Source organism: Schistocerca serialis, chromosome 3, assembly GCF_023864345.2.
Source record: "Schistocerca serialis cubense isolate TAMUIC-IGC-003099 chromosome 3, iqSchSeri2.2, whole genome shotgun sequence".
In the NCBI taxonomy this organism is placed as follows: domain Eukaryota; kingdom Metazoa; phylum Arthropoda; class Insecta; order Orthoptera; family Acrididae; genus Schistocerca; species Schistocerca serialis.
This window is the reverse complement of record NC_064640.1, coordinates 121,494,505-121,521,597: the sequence shown is the minus strand read 5'-3', so window position 1 is coordinate 121,521,597 and position 27,093 is coordinate 121,494,505. Positions and strand designations below refer to the sequence as shown.

Below are 27,093 nucleotides of genomic sequence, written 5' to 3'. Positions count from 1 at the left end.
AACTACGGGGCTATTACAAATGATTGAAGCGATTTCATAAATTCACTGTAGCTCCATTCATTGACATATGGTCACGACACACTACAGATACGTAGAAAAACTCATAAAGTTTTGTTCGGCTGAAGCCGCACTTCAGGTTTCTGCCGCCAGAGCGCTCGAGAGTGCAGTGAGACAAAATGGCGATAGAAGCCGAGAAAGTGTATGTCGTGCTTGAAATGCACTCACATCGGTCAATCATAACAGTGCAACGACACTTCGGGACGAAGGTCAACAATGATCCACCAACTGCTAACTCCATTCGGCGATGGTATGCGCAGTTTAAAGCTTCTGGATGCCTCTGTAAGGGGAAATCAACGGGTCGGCCTGCAGTGAGCGAAGAAACGGTTGAACGCGTGCGGGCAAGTTTCATGCGTAGCCCGCGGAAGTCGACGAATAAAGCAAGCAAGGCCCGCATCGCGTGGTCGTGCGGTAGCTTTCTCGCTTCCCACGCGCGGGTTCCCGGCTTCGATTCCTGGCGGGGTCAGGGATTTTCTCTGCCTCGTGATGGCTGGGTGTTTTGTGCTGTCCTTAGGTTAGTTAGGTTTAAGTAGTTCTAAGTTCTAGGGGACTGATGACCACAGAAGTTAAGTCCCATAGTGCTCAGAGCCAAAGCAAGCAGGGAGCTAAACGTACCACACCCGACGGTTTGGAAAATCTTACGGAAAAGGCTAAAGCAGAAGCATTTCTTAAACAGGAGATTGGAAAACCTATGGATCGGTCGTGGTGGAGATCATGATCAACAATTCATGTCATGGCCTCCACGCTCTCCCGACTTAACCCCATGCGATTTCTTTCTGTGGGGTTATGTGAAAGATTCAGTGTTTAAACCTCCTCTACCAAGAAACGTGCCAGAACTGCGAGCTCGAATCAACGATGCTTTCGAACTCATTGATGGGGACATGCTGCGCCGAGTGTGGGAGGAACTTGATTATCGGCTTGATGTCTGCCGAATCACTAAAGGGGCACATATCGAACATTTGTGAATGCCTAAAAAAACTTTTTGAGTTTTTGTATGTGTGTGCAAAGCATTGTGAAAATATCTCAAATAATAAAGTTATTGTAGAGCTGTGAAATCGCTTCAATCATTTGTAATAACCCTGTACCACTAAGCGCTAAATGGTTGGACATCCAAAACTCTGCACAGAACGACGGCTTCGCAGACTTGTCCGCTCTGTAAAGTAGGACAGATGGTGATCTGTGGTATCCCTGCCGAAAGAGAACAAGTGTTTCGGAGCACACCGTTCATCGTACATTGTTGAACATGGAGCTTCGCAGCACAACACCCCAACCTGTTCACATACTGACCCGACAACATCGTCAATTACGATTGGAGTGGGTGGGGGATCATCGGGATTCGACCGTCGATCAATGAAAACGTGTCTTCGGGTGAATTACATTTTTGCTACATTAGGTCGCTGGTCGTCTCCACAAACGCCGTCATCGAGGTGAACGTGCAGCCCGCCACGGACTCCGGCTAGTGGGAGCGGTATTATGCTATGGGAGACATTCTCCTGCACTTGCAGGGGACCTGTGGTAGTAATCGAAGACATGCTGACAGCTGCAAACCAGCTGCATCCATTCAAGCTTTATGTCTTCCCCGACAACGTTCAGCAGTATAATTGTCCATATATCGGAGCCAGAACCCTGCTACAGTGGTTTGAGGAATGCAGCAGACGACCAAATTCGTTTGCTGCTTTCTTATGGAACCTATGTGGGTCGCTACCGGGCGCCATCACCGCGTACGCAAATCAGTGGCCCGTTATTTACGCGAATTACATGACCTAATGGTACATGCATTCACAAACCTACCCACAAACTGTCGGATCTCCGATACGCAGAATCAGTTATGTATTTCGTTCCAAAGCCAGACAAACACGCTGTTAAGGAGGTGGTCACAATGTTTTGACTCACCAGTGTAATTTACACTCATCATATTCAGTCGGAAAATAAGTATTTACTATGAAAACTTTCAGGCGCCAGAAATAATAGACTGATAGCCACATTGACAAACACAAAGAAATCGAGGGCTATAAAAGAACACAGCAACATATTTTCACTCCATACAGAGACTCGACAATTATGAGGACTGAGAATGGTTCAAATGGCTCTGAGCACTATGGGACTTAACTTCTGCGGTCATCAGTCCCCTAGAACTTAGAACTAATTAAACCTAACTAACCTAAGGACATCACACGCATCCATGCCCGAGGCAGGATTCGTACCTGCGACCGTAGCGGTCGTGCGGTTCCAGACTGTAGCGCCTAGAAACGCTCGACCACTCCGGCCGGCAGGACTGAGAACAATGGGCAGAAGATAGAATAAGTATTATCCGTAAGCGTGAGTTAACACACATTGTCATTGAAACCCAACACTGATCAAACAATTTTACAGAATCTCATACTGAAGTACCATAAGTTCTGTGACGGATAATCTCTTCCCATATTACACGTGCGCACAGTTTAGATATCAGTTAATTACTGCAATTATCACGTCATTACATATCACAGCTTCTCCATCTCCACTGATCGGTGAGAACGCTGTGGCCATTCACATGCCGCAAAACATATGTATTTCTTCGTAATACGTGTTCCGCAAGTTTTTGGTGGGTGACTGCGTGTATAATGGCTCTGAGCACTATGGGACTTAACATCTGAGGTCATCAGTCCCCTAGAACTTGGAACTACTTAAACCTAACTAACCTAAGGACATCACACACATCCATGCCCAAGGCAGGATTCGAACCTGCGACCGTAGCGCTCGCGCGGTTCCAGACTGCAGCGCCTAGAACCCCTCGGCCACTCTGGCCGGCGACTGCGTGTATATTTCGCTATATAGTACTACTTGGGTCTCGCACTCCGTCTTATAATGCTTCCCACAAGGTGACGGCGAAAATTTTGAAGTCCACCAGTAAAATCAACCTTTGCTAGGTGTCTGCACATTTAGATCTGCCCCTTTAGATCCACTTATCAATAAAAATCATTAAATATTTCAGATGATTTTAATTTTATTCTTCATGTCTATGACATTAGTGTCATTGTTAAAGCCATAGAATAATATAAATGACTTACCGTCAGCTAGCTGCTGGCAAGGAACAAATTTTCACTTTATTCCGGATAAAACACAGTACAAACAGATTTTTAACAGATGCTATTAATTAAGAACCCACTGTAATTTAGTAGACAGAAAAATGCAGAATTTTAAATACAATTAACAGACACTGATTAAGCAGCTACGTTTAGCCAAAATTCACTGATCATATTTTAAGGAAAAGACCTATAAACAGCTACCATTAATTTTGAACCCACGGTCATTTAGCAGACAGCATAATAGAGAATTAAAAAATAATTAACGGTCACTGAATAAGCAGCTAGAGTTAGCCATAATTCACTCATCAGATTTTAAACAAATGGCGTTTAACAACTTCTATTATTTATGAGTGTTGGGTCCATAAACCCCAGCGGGAGAGGGAGTGAAGAGCGAGAGGTAAGGACATACACAGAAGTTGCTTAACTTGGCCAGGATGGCCACCATCCTTCCAATCCTTAAGCCTGCAAGAGACTGGGCCACCTTCACTAGCATCGAACTGGCCAAATAAACTCCAAGTCGCTGGTGTGTTTTCCAAAATATCATGCCCACTCACGGAAACCAGTTCGCAGGGCAGGCGATAACGGGCACTCAAAACCATGCTCAGCGCCTTCACAGAAGTCAATTCGTTCTCTCGTGTACCATCCAGAACTCCAAACCTCTCGCGCCCCCGGCCAACTCGCTCTCCACACCACAGATTCACTCCCCAAAACCTTCCAGCTTAGCAGCTTTTGTGCCCACTGACTGCTCCACCAGTTTTCCTTCAAAGTTATCCAGACAAAGATCGTCAACGAGGGGCGAAATTCATAGAAGGCTGAGCCCACATGGCTCATCCTCCGCCCCGCTGCAGTTTGGCACCAAGGCCAGAAGGTAAAGATGGGGCTAGCTACCCTCCTTAATCTGACTAAAATGTGATATTACAAAGAAATCAGACCTTTAGCTGCTTACAGGCGTTGATGAATATCAACGGCGACAGTTGAAAAATGCGTGCCCCGACAGAAAATAGTGCGACTTCAGGGACGTAGTGCCCCCTGCCCACCATACTCATAACTCGCGGCAGTCAATCTACCGATTCCCATAAGAGTTCGGGCAAATCTGTGTGCATCCGCACTGAAGAAGATCATTGGCCGGTAAGCCTTATCTGCATGAAGCTGGTATCTGTACACTGGTGATCTTGCAGCTCTCGAAGAATGAAATTACAATGAAATAAGACCTTTAGCTGCTTACGGGCGTTGAAATGGAAATGCCGTGTGGCTAGTGCCTCCCGTCGGGTAGACCGTTTGCCTGGCGCAAGTCTTTCGGGTTGACGCCATTTCGACGACTTGCGTGTCGGAGGGGATGAAAGGATGATGATAAGGACAACACAACACCCAGTCCCTGAGCGGAGAAAATCTCCGACCCAGCCGGGAATCGAATCCAGGCCGTTAGGGATGACATTCCGTCGCGCTGACCACTCAGCTACCAGGGGCGGACCTATATGCTCCCTGCAGTCGCACTATTCTCTGTGTCCTCGGTGGCTCAGTCGGATAGAGCGTCTGTAAGTAGGAGGTCCCAAGTTCGAGTCCCGGACGGGGCACACATTTTTCAACTATCCCCTTTGATATTTATCAACGCCTGCAAGCAGCTAAAGGTCTGATTTCATTGTAATTTCATTCTTCAAGAGCTGCAAGATCACCAGTGGTAACTGTACAGATACCAGCTCCATATTAATATATGACTAAAATGTGTCTCTAGAGATCTTCCTGTCAATTCATTATGGATCAAGATATTAACTGGACTCTGGGCTCTAAAAATTTTTCATGGGCCTGTAAAACGGTGTGCCAGATTATTAGAAAGGGTTGTTCAAACCTTGGCTCCGACGTTAAACCTACTCACAAACACACGGTCTCTGACTTTCCCCTTGTACTCGCGCCTCCCACAATTGTATCTACGCGTCTGACGCCTATGAGCGAGCTATATATTGTGCCACGCTCTCTCCCAGTTATATTGGATGGTCTGGAAGGTGACTCGCTCGACAATAGTCCAAAGATTACTCACGGAAAATTTAATCGGATAGGCCAGGATTAATGAGGCCGGAGTGACTTTGATGATCTCTTGCTGAGCAGTATTAAAAACAAGATTTAACCACTCGACAGAAACTTCCCAGCATTTCTGGAACCTAGAATGAAATATTATCGAAGCAGCCATTCCTCACACCATGATCGATACAAATCTCAAGAAGTCCATAGATGTAAATGCCGGAGCTTTATCACTTACCAGGGTGCTCAATGGTCCAAAGACAGCAAAGATTTTGGCAATATGTTGTGCAGATTGGCCACTAGTGACCCCATGGCTGGGAATTAACCAGCTATAAGGTGAAAACCCGACCACCACCAAACTATAATGGTCCGCTCCCACCCCTTCCCCCCTCACACCCCACCCCTCCCAACCCCCTGTTTTGTGGACCCCTGATGCGATGAACTTTGAAACGAAACGCGGTAATGGCTTCAAATGGCTCTGAGCACTATGGGACTTAACATCTGAGGTCATCAGTCCCCTAGAACTTAGAACTACTTAAACCTAACTAACCTAAGAACATCAGACACATCCATGCCCGAGGCAGGATTCGAACCTGCGACCGTAGCGGTCGCGCGGTCCCAGACTGTAGCGCCTAGAACCGCTCGGCCACCCCGGCCGGCAACGCTGTAATGCGGACTGCCTAACAAGCAATCCTACCCGTTTTTCTGGGGCCGGCCGATACCCAACTCAACGCCTGATTATCAGTCTAGAGCACAAATTCCCCTATGCTCTAGGTAGAATTAAAATTCCTCCAAGGCGAAGAGAACTGGTAAAGCATACCACTCATACACTGAATATTTTAATTCAGCGGGAGGTAAGCAGCGCGATGTGTAGGCGATGGCATGCCACTGTAGTTGGAGGAGTACCGCCACTACCCCAGAACTGGATGCACCGGTCTGGACTATAAACGGCTTGCCGAAATCCGGGATAACTAACAAAGGAGGGTTGCTAAAGGTGGCTTTAATTGCCTCAGAGGAAGTTTGATGACTCCCCCAAAGGAAGGGCTCACCTTTCTTGCGCAAGTTATTCAAGGCCGCCGCCAACTGGGTGAAATTAGGAACAAACTTCCGAAAGAAATTTGCCATTTCAATATAGCTGGCCACTCCCTTTTTGCTGTTAGTTGCGGGTGGCGGGGGGTGGGGGTTGGGGAGGAGTCACGCAAGGAACGTGTCCGCTCCTGATCAGTGTTGACTCCTTGAGCCGAAACCAAGATATACAAGGGGGAGCCAAGGTAATTTTAGAAGGCTTGACAATAAGCCCGGCCTCCCTAGGATGTAATAAAACTTCTTTGAAGTGGTCCAAATGTTCCTCGAACGTGACACTGTAAACCACATCATCAAGATGGTTACTTGTATACACGGATTTGAGCTTAAGATCTCCCAAACCATGGCCCAAAAGACGAGACAACGGGCCTGTGCCCGTACAGAGTCCGAAGGGATCCCGATTAAACACGTAAAGGCTCCTATCAAATGGCTCAAATGGCTCTGAGCACTACTGGACTTAACATCTGAGGTCATCAGTCCCCTAGAACTTAGAACTACTTAAATGACCTAAGGACATCACACACATCCATGCCCAAGGCAGGATTCGAACGTGCGACCGTAGCGGCCGCGCGGTTCCAGACTGAAGCGCCTAGAACCGCTCGGTCACACCGGCCGGCAAAGGCTCCAATCAATACAAAATGCAGTTACTGGTCTGGAATCTTCGGTCAGTGGTACTATATCTAATGGTAGGCTTGATTGAGTACCAGTGCAGAGAACCAACGGGCACCCGCGAACCTGGTGACGCAATTGTGAAGGTCTGGTGGAACTGATTCCAAGACGACTTTCTGGTTGAGTACTCTATAATCGACGACAGGCCGATAATAGCCACTCTGTGCTTTAAGAACAAGAAAAATTGGTGAAGCTTAGGGAGGAATCGAAGGTCTAATGACACCATCCCGGATCATGTTATTAATTAGCCTGCGTAAAATCTTGATCTTGGGTGGGGATAATATAAAAGGCGCCTGACCAACAAGAATATCGTCATCCAAGCGAATTTTACATCGGATCATACTAGTGACGCCTAATTTATTAGTGGCGACATCAGGAAATTGGGGTAACACCCTCAACAGTTGCCTAGCTTCGCCACGTTCCAAATAATGAGTCTCAAACTCAGACGACCCCGACTGCACATTACTAATCTGTTGAGAGCGGCGACACGAACACAGTGCTATCCTTTCATTAGGGCAAAATTTGAAATAAAAGGCGCGAGCTTGATGATCAGGAACCAGACCAGTACGCTCAATCAAATCACAGCCCAGTGTCAAGTTAAATGACAAATTCTTAGTAGCGGCGACGTTGGCAGGCCACGTAAAATTCGATATGCCTATCTTGCCCCGAAACTCTCTTAGCAGAAGTAACTCATGTCGATTAACCACACGATATATCGGTGATGGGGGGTGCAGGGGAGGTATTCTACATAAATTCCCAAATTAAAGGTACCAATTATAATCGAGTAGTGAAACAGAACTCCCAGAATCCAAAAGAGAGCATGCATGCCTATTATTCAATTGGCACACACAATAGGCAGCATCAGATTTCGCACTGCTCTAACGTGAGAGCAGTTCTTAACAATGAGACGGGTACCTTTTCCGCCGCTGCCTTATGGCGTGAGATGTTCGGACGTGGGCCGTGCTTCACCGGACATGACAGCAAAAAAATGGTTCAAATGGCTCTGAGCACTATGGGACTTAACATCTGTGGTCATCAGTCCCCTAGAACTTAGAACTACTTAAACCTAACTAACCTAAGGACATCAAACACATCCATGCCCGAGGCAGGATTCGAACCTACGACCGTAGCGGTCACGCGGTTCCAGACTGAAGCGCCTAGAACCGCACAGCCACACCGGCCGGCGACATGACAGCACCAACTGTCTACTATCACCGCACCTGGCACAGATCTGGTGTTTAACCTTACCGAGCATAAAGCCCGCGGCCTCATGCTGGTTCCCCTGAGATGGAGTTACTAGGTTACTCCCGTTGCTCATCAACAAATCTTAACCCTTCCACCTCGGTAACCAAGGTATCTAATTCCACGAAGGTGGTAAGTTTTCTATAAAAAGCCACACGTAACCGGTCCTCAGCCTTCATGCCTTCTAATATGGTCTTAATCACACCTTCTACTACTTGCAACCCCAGAGCTAGCACAGCAGTGCGGATCTCATCAGTGTACTTAGGCAAGATCTCGTGCTGGTATTGCACGCGCCAAAAATGCTTGTGTTCCAACTCATGCCTGATCCGGCGTGATAACTTCAGTTGAATAATGCGCTGTCTCAGATCACGAAGGGATCCTTCACTCTGCGTAATTTCAGAGAAAATTTGGCTTAAAACTCTGTGGGTTAACGGATAAGGAACTTGAAGAACGGTGACATGTGAAATTCACAACTCATCAGCATGAAATTCAAACCGAACCGTTAACTACAACACAGATTCAACCTGCACAACCTGATCCATAGAAAGCTCGTTAATCCCTTGTAGTAGATGCAAACTGGGATTTGGTAACCTAGCGAAGGCATTAGAGAAGATCACATTTACTGGTCCCTCGCTTTCCTGTCCACTCTCCTGACGTCGAGGGTTATCACCTACACCGTCCCTCTAGATTACACTAGTTAGGTCATCTAACGCTACAAGACTCAAATCTATCTGTAGCACCCTAAGTCGACTAATTAAGCTGTCAAAGGCAGTGCTTTCGTCGGGCTTCAGGGTTGCCTGCTTTAAGGGGCTCCGGAACGCTCTATACTTGCAATGTTAAAATAACGCTTATAAATTACATCTTTCCTCACAAAGTATTTCAGGTAGGAAGTTGAACTTTTTACAGATTAGTTATTGGAATATGGGCTACAACTTAACACAGGGATTTTACAAAATTTTAGTTCAGTTATTAAAGATGATTTTTTTTCAATTGTAATGAAAATTCACAACATTTTTTTGCAATTTTTTATTTATATATTCAAAAATATGCAGTTTTTTGGAAAAAGGCTGTGTTAAATTATGCAGAAGGTACTGTGTAACATTTACTGAGAGTTTGAAACAAATATGTTTGGAAGATCCTTAGAAAACATGTAGTTAGTATGAGAAAATAAAAGTTTTGGGAATCGAGCGACAAAGATTGGATTAACTTTTTAGTGCATTCCAGGTCCATAGGATGGATTATCTTCATCCTCTGCAAACTCCTCCTCCAGCTTCCTCTTGTCCCTCCTCCTGTTTACTCTTGCTTGTATTTCTAGACTCTTTACAGCCCTGTCTGCAGCCCGAAGGCGTTCCTTGTCTAAAGCAAGCATCGCTCGTTGTTGTGTTCGTAGATTTTGCTGCCATTTTCTTCAGTTGCAGTTACTGCAACACTGTTCCAAAAGGTGGTCATGTATGAACACTTATCACATTTCAGTCGTATTTCACTAGCAAGTCCTACGTGCTTTATTATGGAGAGTTCCAGACCAACTTCACTACAATGAATACATCTTACACAGTTTGAAAAAATTCCTTTGAGAACCGACATATCAAATATTTCATTCACATCCGATTCGCCATAAAACATTCATAGTTTTCACTCATTGAACCAAGCTTCTTCTGTGAAGTATTTTCTTTCCCACTTTGACTGCTATGGGCAGGTGTACTTAAGAGGTTAGGTTCACTCACTTGGTTATCGTCTTTATTGTTTACAGTAATAACACATACCTTTGGCTTTCCAACATTTCTCCTTTTCTTAAAAGCCTTCAGAGGATTTCTAATAACTTTACTTTTACTCATTATTATACTTCAACAAATCAGAGACTCAAGAAACAGAATTAATTACGAATATTTTCGAGATAACGACAGAGTAAATAAACATGAAACAATCGACAATCACACCAGCGATATATATTGAACCATCACAAGTTAGCCACAACACATACTTTATCTCACATCACTAAAATGTACCTGATGAACACGGACGTTAATAATAACACCATTTGACAGCAGTTTAACAGCGCCACAGTGGGTCACGCCCATGTAGAACACATTTCAAAAAAAATTTAAAAATAGTTGTAGTCTTCAGAATTGAATAAATTATATATCTATTAAAAGGTAATAGTCTGCAGATTCAGAAAACGCAAAAAAGTAAAAATTGAACTTTTCATGATTTTGAGCCTTTCCGGAGCCCCTTAAGTCGCCAAGAAGATTCGCCAAGAGTGTGGTATGGGTTCGGATCCTAAACGCTTGTTTGAGCGTAGGCTGACTATTTCATAAAACGTTCACATTTTCCGCAGTCCTGACAACACTGTCGAACCATCACTGAGCACATTTCTCTCGTGTGCCAGCCAGATGTCCAAACTTATAGCGCCCCCAGCCGACTCGCTCCGCACACCACACACTCCCTCCCCAAAACCTTCCAGCGTCGAGGTTTTTGTCCTCACCGTTGGCGCCATCAGTGTACCTACGAAGTTACCCAGACGAAGATCGTCAACTAGGGGCGAAATCAATAGAAGGCTGAGCCCGCACGGCTCCCAGTGTTTACGTCTATGTAGATCTCAACATCGACGACAGCAACAGATGTAGTCCCCACCCATAGCAGCTGCTCTCCAATAACTGTGATGATAGAGTCTGCTCAGACATTTTACGCCATAACCTCGGCTCTTGAACCATACGTACAGCTGACGACGTTTGCCTGAAATACAAGGCGTCCGCTCGATCGCTAGCAAAAATTTCATCTGTAAAGAAAAAATATTCATAGACGTGAGGTTTCTCTCTATATGCTATAATGTGACGCAGCGAATCTGATAGGTTACTAAAGTATAACATGACGTGGTGGAATGGGTAGGTTACTAGAGAGTGGCGATATTTTGAAAACTCAGATAAAAAATCCATAAACGACTAAAATGTCATCTGGAAACAAGACATGTGAGCAGTATTCTGAATCGACTTCATTCAGTTGTAATTCATACATTATGTCTGCAAAGTAAACGACTGGAGGCTATGGGTTTCTTGTGCCAAAATATGCAGACGATATCCCTGATTAGTCCCAAGTTTCACAATGCAGTTGCGGCTGGCAAGCAGTGTTTCGTTCATTCCAGCTATAAATGGCAACCGGCGCCTGTCCATTGCAACTGTTTGTTGTCAAATTAGATAACAAGGGGACATTTTTCGCACTGCTTCAAATTAGCACAATCTGGCATCCAGTACGCCGGTAACGTTCTTTTCGAAGTACACTACTGAGAAAATTTAGAGATCCGCCATTTGAAGCTGAATGCGGAACGATTCTACTGCCACCAACATACAATGTGTGTAAGGACCACAAAGATAAGGTACGAGAAACTAGGGCGCATACGGAGACATACAGGCAGTCATTTTTCCCTCGCTCTATTTGCGAGTGAAACAGGAAAGAAAATGACTAGTAGTGGTAGAGGTACCCTCCGCCACGCACCCTACGGTGACTTGCGGGATATCTGCGTAGGTATAGATGTAGAATTTGGATCCTTTGCGTGCGCACCCAGAATACGTTCACCAACAGGAAAAACTGGAGATCAGTGGGAGAAATTGAAAAAGCGACGCTTCTTATGTCCCATGTAATGTGGTTTACAACACGTACTATATCTAGAGAAGCCTCAGTCTGCACAGCAGATTCAACAGTAGTCATGGAGGCAGTACATTAAGGAATCAGAACATTTAAGTAAATGTAAGTTGGTACGTATTTAAAAAAAAAACACTTCTAAATCTGAAAGTACTAAAACTTCTAAAGCCACTAAAGGTGCTATTATGGCATAATGGTAAATAAAATAAAATTTGAAAAGAAAAATAAACATTAGTAGCAGCTTTGGTGGATTTCAAATATCTTTTTACACGACGTTGTTGGTCCATTACGCGTGAGGCTGAGAAGGACTAGTGGTATTTGTTTCTTTTCGCCACATCGTCGTTTGAGACACGCGTTACGCTGCAAATTCCGACGAGTGTAGTAATTTTCCAGTAGTCAGGTAATTGAAACGGATTACTTTTGACTGCATTACGGGAACAGCAGTGATCAATGTCTTGTAAAATGTCTTAGTTGTGATTCTCCAACAGAAAGGGGTTCCTACTCAATGGTCTGAAGATGACCACAGTAGTGGTCGAAACCGGTCACCTTGTTAAATAAATCGTGATCAAGACTGTTTTTAATAGTAATTAATTGAAACGGAGCTATTATTCCTTAGGAAATATGACTGCCACATGCTGTAATACGTTAGGCACACTAGAGGAACAATGTCTCTAATTTTTCTCGGTTTCTCTTCGTGTTTACGATGTTAATAAATAACTTCAAAATGCTGCATTCATTTCTCTTAAACGCAAGAGAAAGAGAATTACACTATCTGAACAAAAGCATCCGGACATCTATTAGTGGACACTAATTTCCCTTATGCTCTTCCAAACGCATAGAAACAGTTCTTTTAGTGGTTTTTTGCCGACGGCTCTGCAACGAGACAGGAATGTGAGGGAACACAAAAGCTGCACTCTCTTCTTCTGGAGTCCTTCCAGGCGTCGCACTTCTCTTGACATCTCCTCCCCGTAGAGGCGTCTGATACTAAAATGTAGAATTTCACGGCCGGAAATATCACGTCCATTATAATTATCCGGGCTGTTATGCCGTGCAGAAGAGGAGAAACGGAACGATCAGCTGTTGCGGAGCATGCTTTCCAGCCAGGGAACCACAATATTCGTTTCGAGGAGACGCAAGTACTAGCGGCCACAAGCGGATATTACGAAAGGCTCTACAGGGAGGCAATCGAAATCGCTAAACACCCTAATAAATTCAACCGTAAGGAGGAGCGTGTGAAATTAAACGGCATATGGATGCCGGTGTTAAAGAAGATGTGTACCACCCGCCCGCTACTGGGTGATGGCAACGGCGATCGACGGCGACGGACAGCGGCCAATTGCACTGACGTTTTCAAAACACGTGACGTCACGCCGCGGCGTGGGAGCGCGCGGACACGAAATTTAGCGGCAGTCAGCAGCGAGCCAGTGGGTGTGTTGGACCTTCCATTGAGCTACGGACCCCCTTGAAGATGTCTCCCGCAGTCGGAGACGAAACGTTGGGAATCGACACGGAATTCGTGAACCGACCACGGCATAACAGCCCGGATAATTATAATGGACGAAATGAACGTGATTTTGCCTCAAGAGTGTGACGTTACCCAACGGCTACTATGCTGAGTAATAGTTTCTCTAACTAGTATTCCATGCGAGCAAACCAGTTGCAACTTTACGTGATGTTGTTCTCACCTTAGCTAATTCGGCTGTGCACGGCTCCGTTAAAAAGAATAGCAGGATAATGCACGGTCGAGCAGCACACATCTTTCATGCCCAACAGCTAACTCGCTGCAAATAGTAGCCTGTAGCTGCGATCCTGCAGTCAAATAGTTTGTGCATTGGCTTGAAGTGCGAATTAATGAAATAAACAGAAACATTAAACAAAAGAAATTTATGTTCAATAATGTTTATTCGTGAAAATAAATCTCGGATAGACAGAAAGTGGTCCTAGGATAACCAGTTATATCACAGACAGATGAAACAAAGTTGCATAGAGAGCGTTATGAGGATGGTAGCAGAATCCTCGCGTTTAATAGTCATCCAAGGCGCGCGAAAACTCAGTCCATTTCGTGATCAAAATACACGAAAAGAATCGTCAGCTCAAAATAATTCGGAGTTCAGCGTGACAGTTTACCCATCAACACACCAGAGATTACGAGTATACTCTCAATTCCGAAATGCAAGCGGAAATGTTCAAGTCCTGCTCTGGAGCATATTCAGACCTCGCGAAAGTTAGTCCCTTCAACAGTTAACGTCTTGTAGCGGTCGTTCACCGCCCAGATTCTATCACCTACGCGACCGAATATCGCACTTCACCACCGGAAGGTCTGCCTTCTTCGAGAACTCGTGTGAAAATGTAGAATCGCTTCCTCGAGCGTACCACTTCACTCCAGCAGTGCTCACCACGGTGTAACTCACTATTTAAACAAAGAAATGTTACAGACATTCTATCACACACAGGGCGTTTACCATAAATATAAATAAAGATTTGTTTATAAATAAATAAGCTAGCATTATTGCGCTGGTATACTCACATTGAAAGACAATAAAATTTCGTTAAATACTGTTTAAACAGTAATTCATGTCTGCTTGATAGAAGCGTCTTTTGACACTCTTTTCTATAACGGTGTCAGCTAATACATGCGACCGACCAGTTCTTAAATTACAACTCATTTTAATATCAATTGTAATCAACACTTAATAAAGTTGTTGGCAAAAATAGTAACATATTCCTTAAATAACAACACAAGTATGACAAGATATGAGGTATTCGTGCTGCATTCAGTTGCTGTGTTATTATGGAGGATACGATGTTCTGACAAACATTTGCATAAATAAAAGACGTAAACGTACTTAAATCAATTAGTGAAATAGGTACAAATACAAAGTTTTGAGGAATGATAGCTATAGTGCAATGCTATCTTCTATGATATCTGTTGTTGAAATTGCATAAAACATTTAAAAGCTGTTTGTTCTAAGGTTCTTTGCGAAAATATTTATCACTGTAAAATATTAACTTCTGAAGTTTTTAAGTTATTGAAGATACTACTGTTTCATCGGATTCGTCTTATTTTTCTTAGGTCTCAGATGTATTCAGATTTACTTTATTGTTTAACTGTGATTTATTGTAGAATTTCTAAGAGTTATAAGTAGCCATCATTCAGACAGTCTTACACTCTGCCATTGTTGGGGAATCATCTGTTCTGTAACTAATCTATTAACCGCCGTCCAAGTTCCCTATTCTAGGTCAACAGTCGAAGTGTTAAAGGCGTAACAGCATCAAGCAGCATACTACTCATAATGAATTCGAACATTATAGAACTGTTTTTCCTACTCATCTGCTTTAACCTGAATTTTTCCACACTTAGAACAAGCTGTCATTGATCGCACCAACTTGAAATTTTGTCTAAGTCATCTTGTATCCTCCTACAGTCACTCAAATAAATATCTAGGAGTAACGATGAAAAGTGATATGAAGTGGAACGAGCACATAAGGATGCTAATAGAGAATGCGATGGTCTTCTCCGGTTTATTGGGAGTATTTTAGCAAATTGTTGCCCGTCCATAAAGGAGACCGTATGTAGAACACTACTGTGACCCCTTCTTGAACACTGCTTGAGAGTTTTGGATACCCACCAGGTTGGATTCATGTAAGACATCGAAGCAGTTCAGAGAGATGCTGTTAAATTTGTTATTGATAGTTTCGATCAACACGCAAGTGTTACAGAGATACATTGTGAACTCAAATAGGAATCTTTTGTAACGTTATGTGTGTACATCGTGAGTCTCTAACTATTGCCACCTAGAATAACTCCGAAAATATGATAGGAGCTGGAAAGTTTGTGGGACAAGAGTTGCATGGGACTACGGGGGCCATAATATGATGTCGGTTTTTGCTGCTATGTGGAGTCGCGTCAGAGATATGAAGGTCAACTTCGTTTTTTTTTTTTTTTAATTGGATGCAATACTTTGGTACTTATTTTATGATAGCGGCTATCGAGACAAATCCAATGATGTTTAACGGTTAGATTTTTGAAGGTCAAGGAAAATCAAAAAGGTGGCATGAATGTCCAGTTACAGAAGGTGTTCGAAGTGATGACCATTGGTATCAATGCAGTGTTGCAATCTTCTTATCGTCGATTGAGTGGTATTCCTTATCACTTCGGCACTTACCGAAGCACATGCTCTGATAATTCTTTCTCTCATATCTTCAGGTCTATTTGGAACGTCTTTATAAACAATGTCTTTTACGAATCCCCAAAAGAAAAAAATCCAGAGGCGTCAAGTCTGGCGAACGAACCGGCCACGACACATCTCCTCCGCGTCCAATCCAACGATTTAGGAACTGTCTCTGCTACTCATTTCTAGACATCAGCGAAAAATGTGCCGGACAACCACCGTGTTGATACCACATTCTGTTCCTTGATCCTAAAGGTATTTCTCCCAACAACAGACCTAATGTTTCTTGCAGGAATGTGGTATACTTCCTACCATTAAGATTTCCTTCGATGAAATAGGGGCCTATAATTCTGTATTCCAGAATCCCACACCTTACATTCACCGACCACAGTTTTAGGTGTGCAACTTGCCGCAGCCAACATGGATTTTCAGTTGCCCAATAATGCACGTTATGCAAATTAACGTATCCATGGTTTGTGAATGTAGCCTCGTCAGTAAATAAAAGCAAATTAGTAAAGGTGTCATCCCTCTGAATCTGAAGTTGAGCCCATCGGCAGAATTCAATGCGACGCATACAATCCGTACCAGTTAATTCTTGGTGGAGACTGATATGGTAAGGATGATATTTATGGCGATGCAGTACACAAACAACACCTCTCTGGCTCAAACCAGATTCCCTTGCAATATGACGCGAAATAACACAAGGATCTCGAACCATAGTGGCAGGAGTATCAATTTCCGTTTCCTCGTTAGTAACTTTTCTTTGCCGGATATGTTTCCGATGCACTAAAGATCCTGATTTTCTCAATTTATCACACATATATTTAAAAGTACGACGTGTAGGGTGAGTACGTTGAGGATATCTTTCAGCGTGCAAGTCTCTAGCTCTCACTGAATTTCGTTGGCATTCTCCGTAAATGAGATGCATATCGACTTATTTTTTGAAGGAATACATCATTCACATTCGCTTGATTCGACAATACTAGTCTTACCGTTCCTATCAGTGCTGTATTGCGAAACCGTCGAATGGTGTTTATATGTATATACCACGTTAGATGGATACCCCGTATTCGGCGAATATTTACTATTTTGACGATATACGAGAGAAAATTGTCAGAGCATGTGCTTCCATAAGTGCCGAAGTGATAAGGAACACCACTCAATCCATGATAAGAAGATTGCAGCACTGCATTGATACCAATGGTCATCACTTCGAACACCTTCTGTAAATGGAAGTTCATGCCACCTTTCTGATCTTCGTTGACCTTCAAAACCTTGCTGTTACACATAATTGGATTTGTCTGGATAGCCTCTATCAGAAAATAAGTACCAAAGTATAGCATCCCCTTTAAAAAAAACTAATTTGACCTTCATATCTCCGACGCGACCCCTCCTAGCAACAAAAAACCAACGTCATATTGTGGCCCCCGTTGTCCCATGCAACACATGTCCCACCAACTTTTCAGCTGCTGTCATACTTTCGGAGTTATTCTAGGTGGTAACAGTTAGTGACTCACCCTGTTTAGGCGAATTATCTGGTTTCCTAAAATTGGTACAAGGTAAGGAAAATTTGTTTGTCCAGCTAAACGCAAACCGATGGTCCAAGGAAGTGCCGGGCCAGTCCAGCAAAGCAGTAGTATAGCCCTGCCAGGAACAAAGGCTACCAGCGTGACTGGAAATGGGTAAAACCTAGAGTAGGGAATTTGGGCGGTGATTGCTAACTTAGCCGAATAACAGATGATGCGCCAACAACGGCGGACTGTAAGACAGTCTGTAAGATAGCTACTTACAGCTCTTAGAAATTTTATAATAAATCACAGTTAAATAATAAAGCAAATCTGAATACATCTGCAATCTCAGAACAATGAGTCGCATAAAGTGAAAGAATAGTAGTTTCAATAACTTGAAAACTTCAGAAGTTAATATTTTACAGTGACTAATTACACTCCTGGAAATGGAAAAAAGAACACATTGACACCGGTGTGTCAGAACCACCATACTTGCTCCGGACACTGCGAGAGGGCTGTATAAGCAATGATCACACGCACGGCACAGCGGACACACCAGGAACCGCGGTGTTGGCCGTCGAATGGCGCTAGCTGCGCAGCATTTGTGCACCGCCGCCGTCAGTGTCAGCCAGTTTGCCGTGGCATACGGAGCTCCATCGCAGTCTTTAACACTGGTAGCATGCCGCGACAGCGAGGACGTGAACCGTATGTGCAGTTGACGGACTTTGAGCGAGGGCGTATAGTGGGCATGCGGGAGGCCGGGTGGACGTACCGCCGAATTGCTCAACACGTGGGGCGTGAGGTCTCCACAGTACATCGATGTTGTCGCCAGTGGTCGGCGGAAGGTGCACGTGCCCGTCGACCTGGGACCGGACCGCAGCGACGCACGGATGCACGCCAAGACCGTAGGATCCTACGCAGTGCCGTAGGGGACCGCACCGCCACTTTCCAGTAAATTAGGGACACTGTTGCTCCTGGGGTATCGGCGAGGACCATTCGCAACCGTCTCCATGAAGCTGGGCTACGGTCCCGCACACCGTTAGGCCGTCTTCCGCTCACGCCCCAACATCGTGCAGCCCGCCTCCAGTGGTGTCGCGACAGGCGTGAATGGAGGGACGAATGGAGACGTGTCGTCTTCAGCGATGAGAGTCGCTTCTGCCTTGGTGCCAATGATGGTCGTATGCGTGTTTGGCGCCGTCCAGGTGAGCGCCACAATCAGGACTGCATACGACCGAGGCACACAGGGCCAACACCCGGCATCATGGTGTGGGGAGCGATCTCCTACACTGGCCGTACACCACTGGTGATCGTCGAGGGGACACTGAATAGTGCACGGTACATCCAAACCGTCATCGAACCCATCGTTCTACCATTCCTAGACCGGCAAGGGAACTTGCTGTTCCAACAGGACAATGCACGTCCGCATGTATCCCGTGCCACCCAACGTGCTCTAGAAGGTGTAAGTCAACTACCCTGGCCAGCAAGATCTCCAGATCTGTCCCCCATTGAGCATGTTTGGGACTGGATGAAGCGTCGTCTCACGCGGTCTGCACGTCCAGCACGAACGCTGGTCCAACTGAGGCGCCAGGTGGAAATGGCATGGCAAGCCGTTCCACAGGACTACATCCAGCATCTCTACGATCGTCTCCATGGGAGAATAGCAGCCTGCATTGCTGCGATAGGTGGATATACACTGTACTAGTGCCGACATTGTGCATGCTCTGTTGCCTGTGTCTATGTGCCTGTGGTTCTGTCAGTGTGATCATGTGATGTATCTGACCCCAGGAATGTGTCAATAAAGTCTCCCCTGCCTGGGACAATGAATTCACGGTGTTCTTATTTCAATTTCCAGGAGTGTATTTTCGCAATGAAGCTTGGAATTAACTACTTTGAAATGGTTTGTGCGATTTCAACAAACAATCTCTCAGATGATCGTACTGCACCATAGCGATTATTGCCGAAAGCAACGTCTTCCCGTACACCACCGTCATCGGCAAACAGCTGCAGATTGCTGCTCACCCTATCCGTCAGATCATTTATACAGGGTAGAGAAATAAAAGTGGCCCGGACGAGTGAGTACGATTGGACGTGAATGTACGCATGTAACCACACCCCGTGATGCACATACAGTGTGTAGACCCGCCACGTGATCCACAACAGTTCCGTGAACCACATTTACACAATCTTCATGCCTGACAGAGTGATATCACAGGTTAGTCTGGTCGCGGCCCCAGCTCGCCACCCAAGTCACCTGATCTGTCAGTGTGCGATTATTTTGTGTGGGGAGCCGCCAAGTATAAGGTGTATCGCAACAACCCTCATAGTCTTCAAGAACTAAAACAGAACATTCGTGTAAGATTACCGAAATTCCAGTCCAGCTATGATCCGCCTTCAGCAATTTGCTGACCGCAAGAGATGAATGGTCATCACTTTCAGCTGGTGCTATCGTTAGATTAGTACTGTATTTCTTTTCCTCTGCTGTGTTTCTTTATAACCAGGAATATGTTCTCTGGGCCACTATTATTTGCCTCACCCTGTATACAGGGTGAGTCACCTAACATTACCGCTGGATATATTTCGTAAACCACATCAAATACTGACGAATCGATTCCACAGACCGAACGTGAGGAGAGGGGCTAGTGTAATTGGTTAATACAAACCATAAAAATGCACGGAAGTATGTTTTTTAACACAAACCTACGTTTTTTTAAATGAAACCCCGTTAGTTTTGTTAGCACATCTGAACATATAAACAAATATGTAATCAGTGCCGTTTGTTGCATTGTAAAATGTTAATTACATCCGGAGACATTGTAACCTAAAGTTGACGCTTGAGTACCACTCCTCCGCCGTTCGATCGTGTGTATCGGAGAGCACCGAATTACGTAGGGATCCAAAGGGAACGGTGATAGACCTTAGGTACAGAAGAGACTGGAACAGCACATTACGTCCACATGCTAACACCTTTTTATTGGTGTTTTTCACTGACGCACATGTACATTCCCATGAGGGGTGAGGTACACGTACACACGTGGTTTCCGTTTTCAATTACGGAGTGGAATAGAGTGTCTCCCGACATGTCAGGCCAATAGATGTTCAATGTGGTGGCCATCATTTGCTGCACACAATTGCAATCTCTGGCGTAATGAATGTCGTACACGCCGCAGTACATCTGGTGTAACGTCGCCGCAGGCTGCCCCAATACGTTGTTTCATATCCTCTGGGGTTGTAGGCACATCACGGTACACATTCTCCTTTAACGTACCCCACAGAAAGAAGTCCAGAGGTGTAAGATCAGGAGAACGGGCTGGCCAATTTATGCGTCCTCCACGTCCTATGAAACGCCCGTCCAACATCCTGTCAAGAGTCAGCCTCGTGTTAATTGCGGAATGTGCAGGTGCACCATCATGCTGATACCACATACGTCGACGCGTTTCCAGCGGGACATTTTCGAGCAACGTTGGCAGATCATTCTGTAGAAACGCGATGTATGTTGCAGCTATTTGGGCCCATGCAATGAAGTGAGGACCAATGAGGTGGTCGCCAATGATTCCGCACCATACATTTACAGTCCACGGTCGCTGTCGCTCTACCTGTCTGAGCCAGCGAGAATTGTCCACGGACCAGTAATGCATGTTCCGTAAATTCACTGCCCCGTGGTTTGTGAAACCCGCTTCATCGGTAAACAGGTAGAACTGCAACGCATTCTCTGTTAATGCCCATTGACAGAATTGCACTCGATGATTAAAGTCATCACCATGTAATTGCTGATGTAGCGACACATGAAACGGGTGAAAGCGGTGACGATGGGGTATGCGCATGACACTACTTTGACTCAGTCCACCGTCTCTCGCAATGTCCCGTGTACTCAAGTGTGGGTTCATGGCAACAGCAGCTAACACACCAACTGCACCCGCTTCTCCTGTGACGGGCCTGTTACGGACCCGTTTGCGTGCTACGACCATACCTGTTGCATACAGTTGGCGGTAAATGTTTTGCAATGTGCGGCACGTTGGATGCTCTCTGTCCGGGTACCATTCTGCATACACCCTGCAGGCTTCAGCTGCATTTCGTCGACACTCGCCATAGATGAGTATCATCTCCGCCTTTTCAGAGTTCGAATACACCATGCTCACAATTCCTACAACACTATACTATCACAGACGTCTGGTAACACGGTGTACTACAGTTGGTCTGCGTGCGGAGACGAATGCAGAATAACAATAGCAGCAAGCGCTACATGCGGACACTGCGACAGCTAGACCAAACCACAACAGTGCACTACAGCCACACTCGTAAACACGGTCGTCATCGTAAACATGTCCCTGCAGATGCTGCTCGCCGACCGTGGCCCGTGTTTGTTACAACACGCAACTGAACGTCGGAGGTTTCAAGCGTCAACTTTAGGTTACAATATCTCCGGATGTAATTAACATTTTACAATGCACTGATTACGTATTTGTTTATATGTTCAGATGTGCTAACAAAACTAACGTGGTTCCATTTAAAAAACGTAGGTTTGTGTTAAAAAACATACTTCCGTGCATTTTTGTATGGTTTCTGTTAAACAATTACACTAGCCCCTCTCCTCACGTTCGGTCTGTGGAATCGGTTCGTCAGTATTTGATGTGGTTTACGAAATATATCCAGCGGTAACGTCAGGTGACTCACCCTGTATATAGACAATAAGAGCGGTCTGATTACATTTCGCGGGGCAGTCCTTACGGTACTCTTGTCTCTGACGAACCATTGAGGACAACATACAGGGTTCTATTACTTAAGAAGTCTTCGAGGCACTCAAATGTCTGGGAACCTAATCTGTATTCTCAGGCCTTTTTTAACAGTCTGCAGTGAGACACCTCATCAAATGCTTTCTGGAAATCTAGAAATATGAAGTCTGCCTGTTGTCCGTCATCCATTGTTCGCAAGATATCACGTGAGAAAAGGACAAGCTGAGCTGAGCATGATCGATGCTTTCTAAATCTGTGCTGATTTGTGGACAGAAGTTTTTCCGTATCAGGAAATTTATTATTTCCGAACTCTTATTATGTTCAAGAATTCTACAGAGAGCCAATGTTATTGATATTGGTCTGTAATTTTGCGAGCCCGTTCTTTTACCTTTCTTATACACACAAGCCATTTCTGCTTTTTTCCGGTCGCTTGAACTTTGCGCTGTGTAAGAGAATCGCGATAAATATAAGCTACGTAAGAGAACAATACCGTAGAGTACTTTTTGTAAAACCGAATTGGGATTCCATCCGGACCTAGTTACTTATTTGTTTTCACTTCTTTCGGCTGCTTCTCTGTGCCAGGGATGCCTATTACTATGTCCTCCATAAGGGAGTCTGCGTGACGGTCAAATGACGGTATGTTCGTACCACCCTCTTGCATGAATGATGTGTTAAACGTGAAATTTGAAACTTCAGCTTTCGTTTTACTGTCTTTATTACCACACCACAGCAAATAAAACGGAAAGGGCCCCTCTAAAAATCTCCAATTCAGCAACTCCCTTGCTGCCACCCACGCACCTTCGTTGAGCATGTGGGTACACGTCCGGTGCTGCCAGTGCTCACTGCACAGCGCGCATTGCCACTAAATTTAAAACGAAAAGTAGGCGGGAGTGCAGTGGCACGGAACGCGTATTTTTTAAAAGTACACAAGGTTAAAATATAGCCACACGATTATTTATCTATCCGCAAACTACACGCTATTGAAAACTACTAATAAAATTGTTTAGCAGTCTGTTTATTATAAAAAAATGTTCAAATGTCTGTGAAATCTTATGGGACTTAACTGCTAAGGTCATCAGTCCCTAAGCTTACACACTACTTAACCTAAATTATCCTAAGGACAAACACACACACCCATGCCCGAGGGAGAATTCGAACCTCCGCCGGGATCAGCCGCACGGTCTATGACTGCAGCGCCCTAGACCGCTCGGCTAATCCCCCGCGACGACTTATTACATTTCGGATCCATGTTCGTAGAGTTTTTAGTTCCACCAGTCACAGTACAAAATTAAGTTCCAGACAGAAATTCAAACCATTGACACACGTTTCAACATCCAATCTTCATAGGACTCAAGAAACAGTTTTGATTTAAGTGAGTAATACGACCGGGCGCCGACGCATGTGGAAGCCGAAATGAAAACCCTGTGAGTCCGGAAAGCGAGGAAGCGCGGCGCACGTGTTTGCTAGGCGCGGACGAGAATCAGGTAATAATTTACAGAACAAAATTATATCGCCAGACGCCGAATTCACTGTTCCCAGTATCGGAGGGAGGGGCCTACAATGACAAGCTGTGTGAGTTGAAAGAGGCAGCTGTACATTCGAGCCATGCCAGCGGGTACGCAACTGGTCCTCTTGGTAAACGAGGGACTGCAAGTTATTTGCGAAATGCGATGCAAGGCCGACTCACCGAAATATGTCCATGTACTGCCGTCGGGAAGCCATCGGGCAGCAGCAATAAGGAGTGTTTGTGCAGCGCCCGGGTCCTCATTAGAAACACTGCACATTCAGTGAAATATGAAACGACACACTCTCGAAGCCATTGTTACTACCGATCAGCGCATACATATACACGAGAATGGCGTCGTCTACCGCTTGGGAAATGAAAGTCCGGGTGTGGCTGCGCTAACACAGTCGTCTGCTAGGGCAGGCTGTGGGGATTTCGAAATGTGGAATTTAGAGGCGCCACAAGCACTTTAAAAATGTACCTGTCGGAAACTACGACACCAATTTGGTCTCGCGGTTGCTCTAGCGTCTGAAGGTAGGCAAACTGCACCTAAGGGATGACGAAAGGGTTGTCTAACCTAAGTCGGTGTCGAACTTTCCGACAGGATAATGTAATACCCTCCCCTGCCCCTCCAACCTCCTCCCCCCGTGACCACGCCAAAGGAGGGCGCGAAACGTAAACGCTGAATAAGCATACAACCCCTTCTTTGGTTCGGATCATGTTCAAATTTCGTCGAATGGTTTTGAACACTCCCTACTGGTTCCACCCTGTATACCACAGCAAAGTTACGATCGTACTACACTCCAAACGGGTCAGATCATGTCCAGTGGGGTTGCAGCACCACCATATCTTTAGATTGGGGTTGAAACACCCAGGGGATAGCAGCAGAGTCGAACTTTGTGAAGAACGTGGTCCTGTTGCTCACAGCAAACTGCCGTTTCCGACGGCGAAATGCATGGAAATCAACGTCCTAAGAGATGGAGTAGTTTCACTGACGCACTTTATGCCACCCCTGAGGTCTTTTCGTGTCGATTCTGAACTGTGATGTGTCTGAAACGCTTCCCTCGCATATCGATAAGATAACCGTGTGATTTCAACGCTGGGTGTCGCAATTTTGACTTCCATCTCAGAGGCGGCAAAGGAGGGGATGAAATGTGGGTGAGAGGGGGTGGAATTACCTTCCCGAGTGGAGTTGGTCAGCACTGTCGTAAAATTTGGTGCCAATATGACTTCGTTAACCTACCTTAAAGCTCACATGAGCTTCTGAGCTCTGGCCTTTTTTTCCCGCATGTGCCGACACCTTGCTGTTTGAAGCATCGCTCAGCCCAAGAGAGATGCCACAGGGCGCCACGCTTTTGCATCATTGCAGAGGAAGGTCGTAGACATCTCTCAGCCAAATTTCAAAGACGTGTGTTAGAATGGGAGACAATCACGGGGTTTCGAAAAAGTGATCCTTCAATTTTGTTGTTCAGTGTAGTATTGCATGCCTTTGGTATTTCCACCATACTGAGAGTGGTCTCTGTTTCATTTAATATTGGTGTGTCCATCCTTTGCCTTCATAATGGTCTTAACTCTGCAGAGGACACTGTCAGTGAAGTTTTTGAATGTCTGTGCAGAAGTAGCAGACTATTCTTCATCAACAACTGAGACCAGAGAAGATAGTGATGTTGGACGCTGGGACTCATCCCGAAGGCGTTCTCTTGGGTTCAGGTCGGACCTCCGGGCAAGCTAGTACTTTAGGAATGTTATTGTCCATAAATAATTGCCTCTCAATGTTGCTTTATGTCATGGTGCATTGTTATCCTGATGCAATAAATCATCGTCTCCGAACTGTTCCTCTACTGTACGCAGTACACAAATTCGAAAAATTTGTTCATATCCTTCGTATTTAGCGCGATAAGCAGTCACGCCTTAACCACGAAAAACACGCTCATGCCGTAACATCATTTCCTCCGTACTTCGCTCTTGGCACTGCCTCACGATGGCAGGTAACGTCCTCCAAGCATTCGCCAACCAAATCTTTTCCATCGGGTTTCCACAGGGTATAGCGTGATTCATCATTGCAAATGCCTCATTTCCAATCATCCACTGTCCAGTGGCGTTGCTCTTTATCCTATTTTAACTCTCACTTGGCACTGACTGTAGGAATGTGTAACTTATGACGAGCTGCTCCACCACTGCACCCCATTCTTTTTAACTCCCTACGCAGAGTCACAGTGCTTGCTAGACTGATACTGATTTGGTAAATTTTTGAGAATATTTCTCGTGGAGAACAGCGGTTTTAAAATGGACACAAACAGCCTCAACCGCAAAAAACCTTGTATAACAATTATTAAAAGAAGAAATTATTCCCATGGTGGTAGGCGGTGGCGGTTGTTACTCCGCGTTTCCACTTCGCAATCACATCACCAACAGTCGATCTGGCCAGCTTTGGAAGGGTTGAAATGTCCCTCATGGATTTGTTACTCAGGCGAAATCCATTGACCAGTCCACTGGTCACTGACCTCTCCTGACCGCCCAATTCTGCTTTTACTACTTCTTCACTGACAACACTATAGTCCCTGCCTGCTTTTATACTGACTGGTTCGCCTTTCGTGACATCTAGTGGTCAGTTTCTCATTACATAGGGGTGTCCGGATACTTTTTATCACCATGTTCCATTCCATGGGAATGGTTGTGCCCCACTACCGTGATGTAATCCAGGAGAGAAGGAAGGTCAGCGTCAGTAGTAATGTCATCTGTCCTTTTTTACTGCATTGCAGATCTGTATTTCAATTGACAGCGCAGCTATCGTCAGTGAATTATAAGTAGTCATGTAGACTGAAGGTAATTATAACGTTGGATTAATGCTTGTACATGCCCGAGTTAAACTGGAGTATGTGTCGTTATATTTACGTTCAGTCAACACGACTACTTATAATGCAATGATGATAGCTGCACTGTCAGTCGAAATCTAGATCTGCAATGCAATAAATAACACAGATACTGACCTTTATGTTCTACTTTTTATCGAATAATGTATAGACAGCTGTATTAGAGAGAATACCCTGTCGAGACAGTGAATGGAATAGATCGGCGTTCACTTAAGTATGATTCGGTGAGGCCTTATTGTAACCGTCCATGTCACAGGAGAGCACACGATAGGCAAGAAGCACTATATCAGCGCGTTTGACTCCGACGCGTCGGACACTTCATCTCTGAACTCGTGTGAGCAATTGACTTTACACGTGTCACAGTATAAAGGACGCACTGTGAGTACCTCGATTCGGGGAAAACCACTGCTGCCAGTCATCTGGCACGGGAACTGAGTGTTGAGGATAGGAGTCACCGACAGCTATCGTGCACTGTAACAGCGGTAAACGGATTACAGTCGTCATATTAGTTGCCAATTTAATGCTGCGCAACAAG

General features: G+C 45.0%; 1 protein-coding gene across 1 annotated transcript in view; it reads left to right on the top strand.

The window, feature by feature from the left end:
• Positions 1–27,093, top strand: part of LOC126469814 (prolyl 3-hydroxylase 1-like) — a 457,757-nt gene that overhangs the window by 341,471 nt on the left and 89,193 nt on the right. The window lies entirely within an intron of this gene.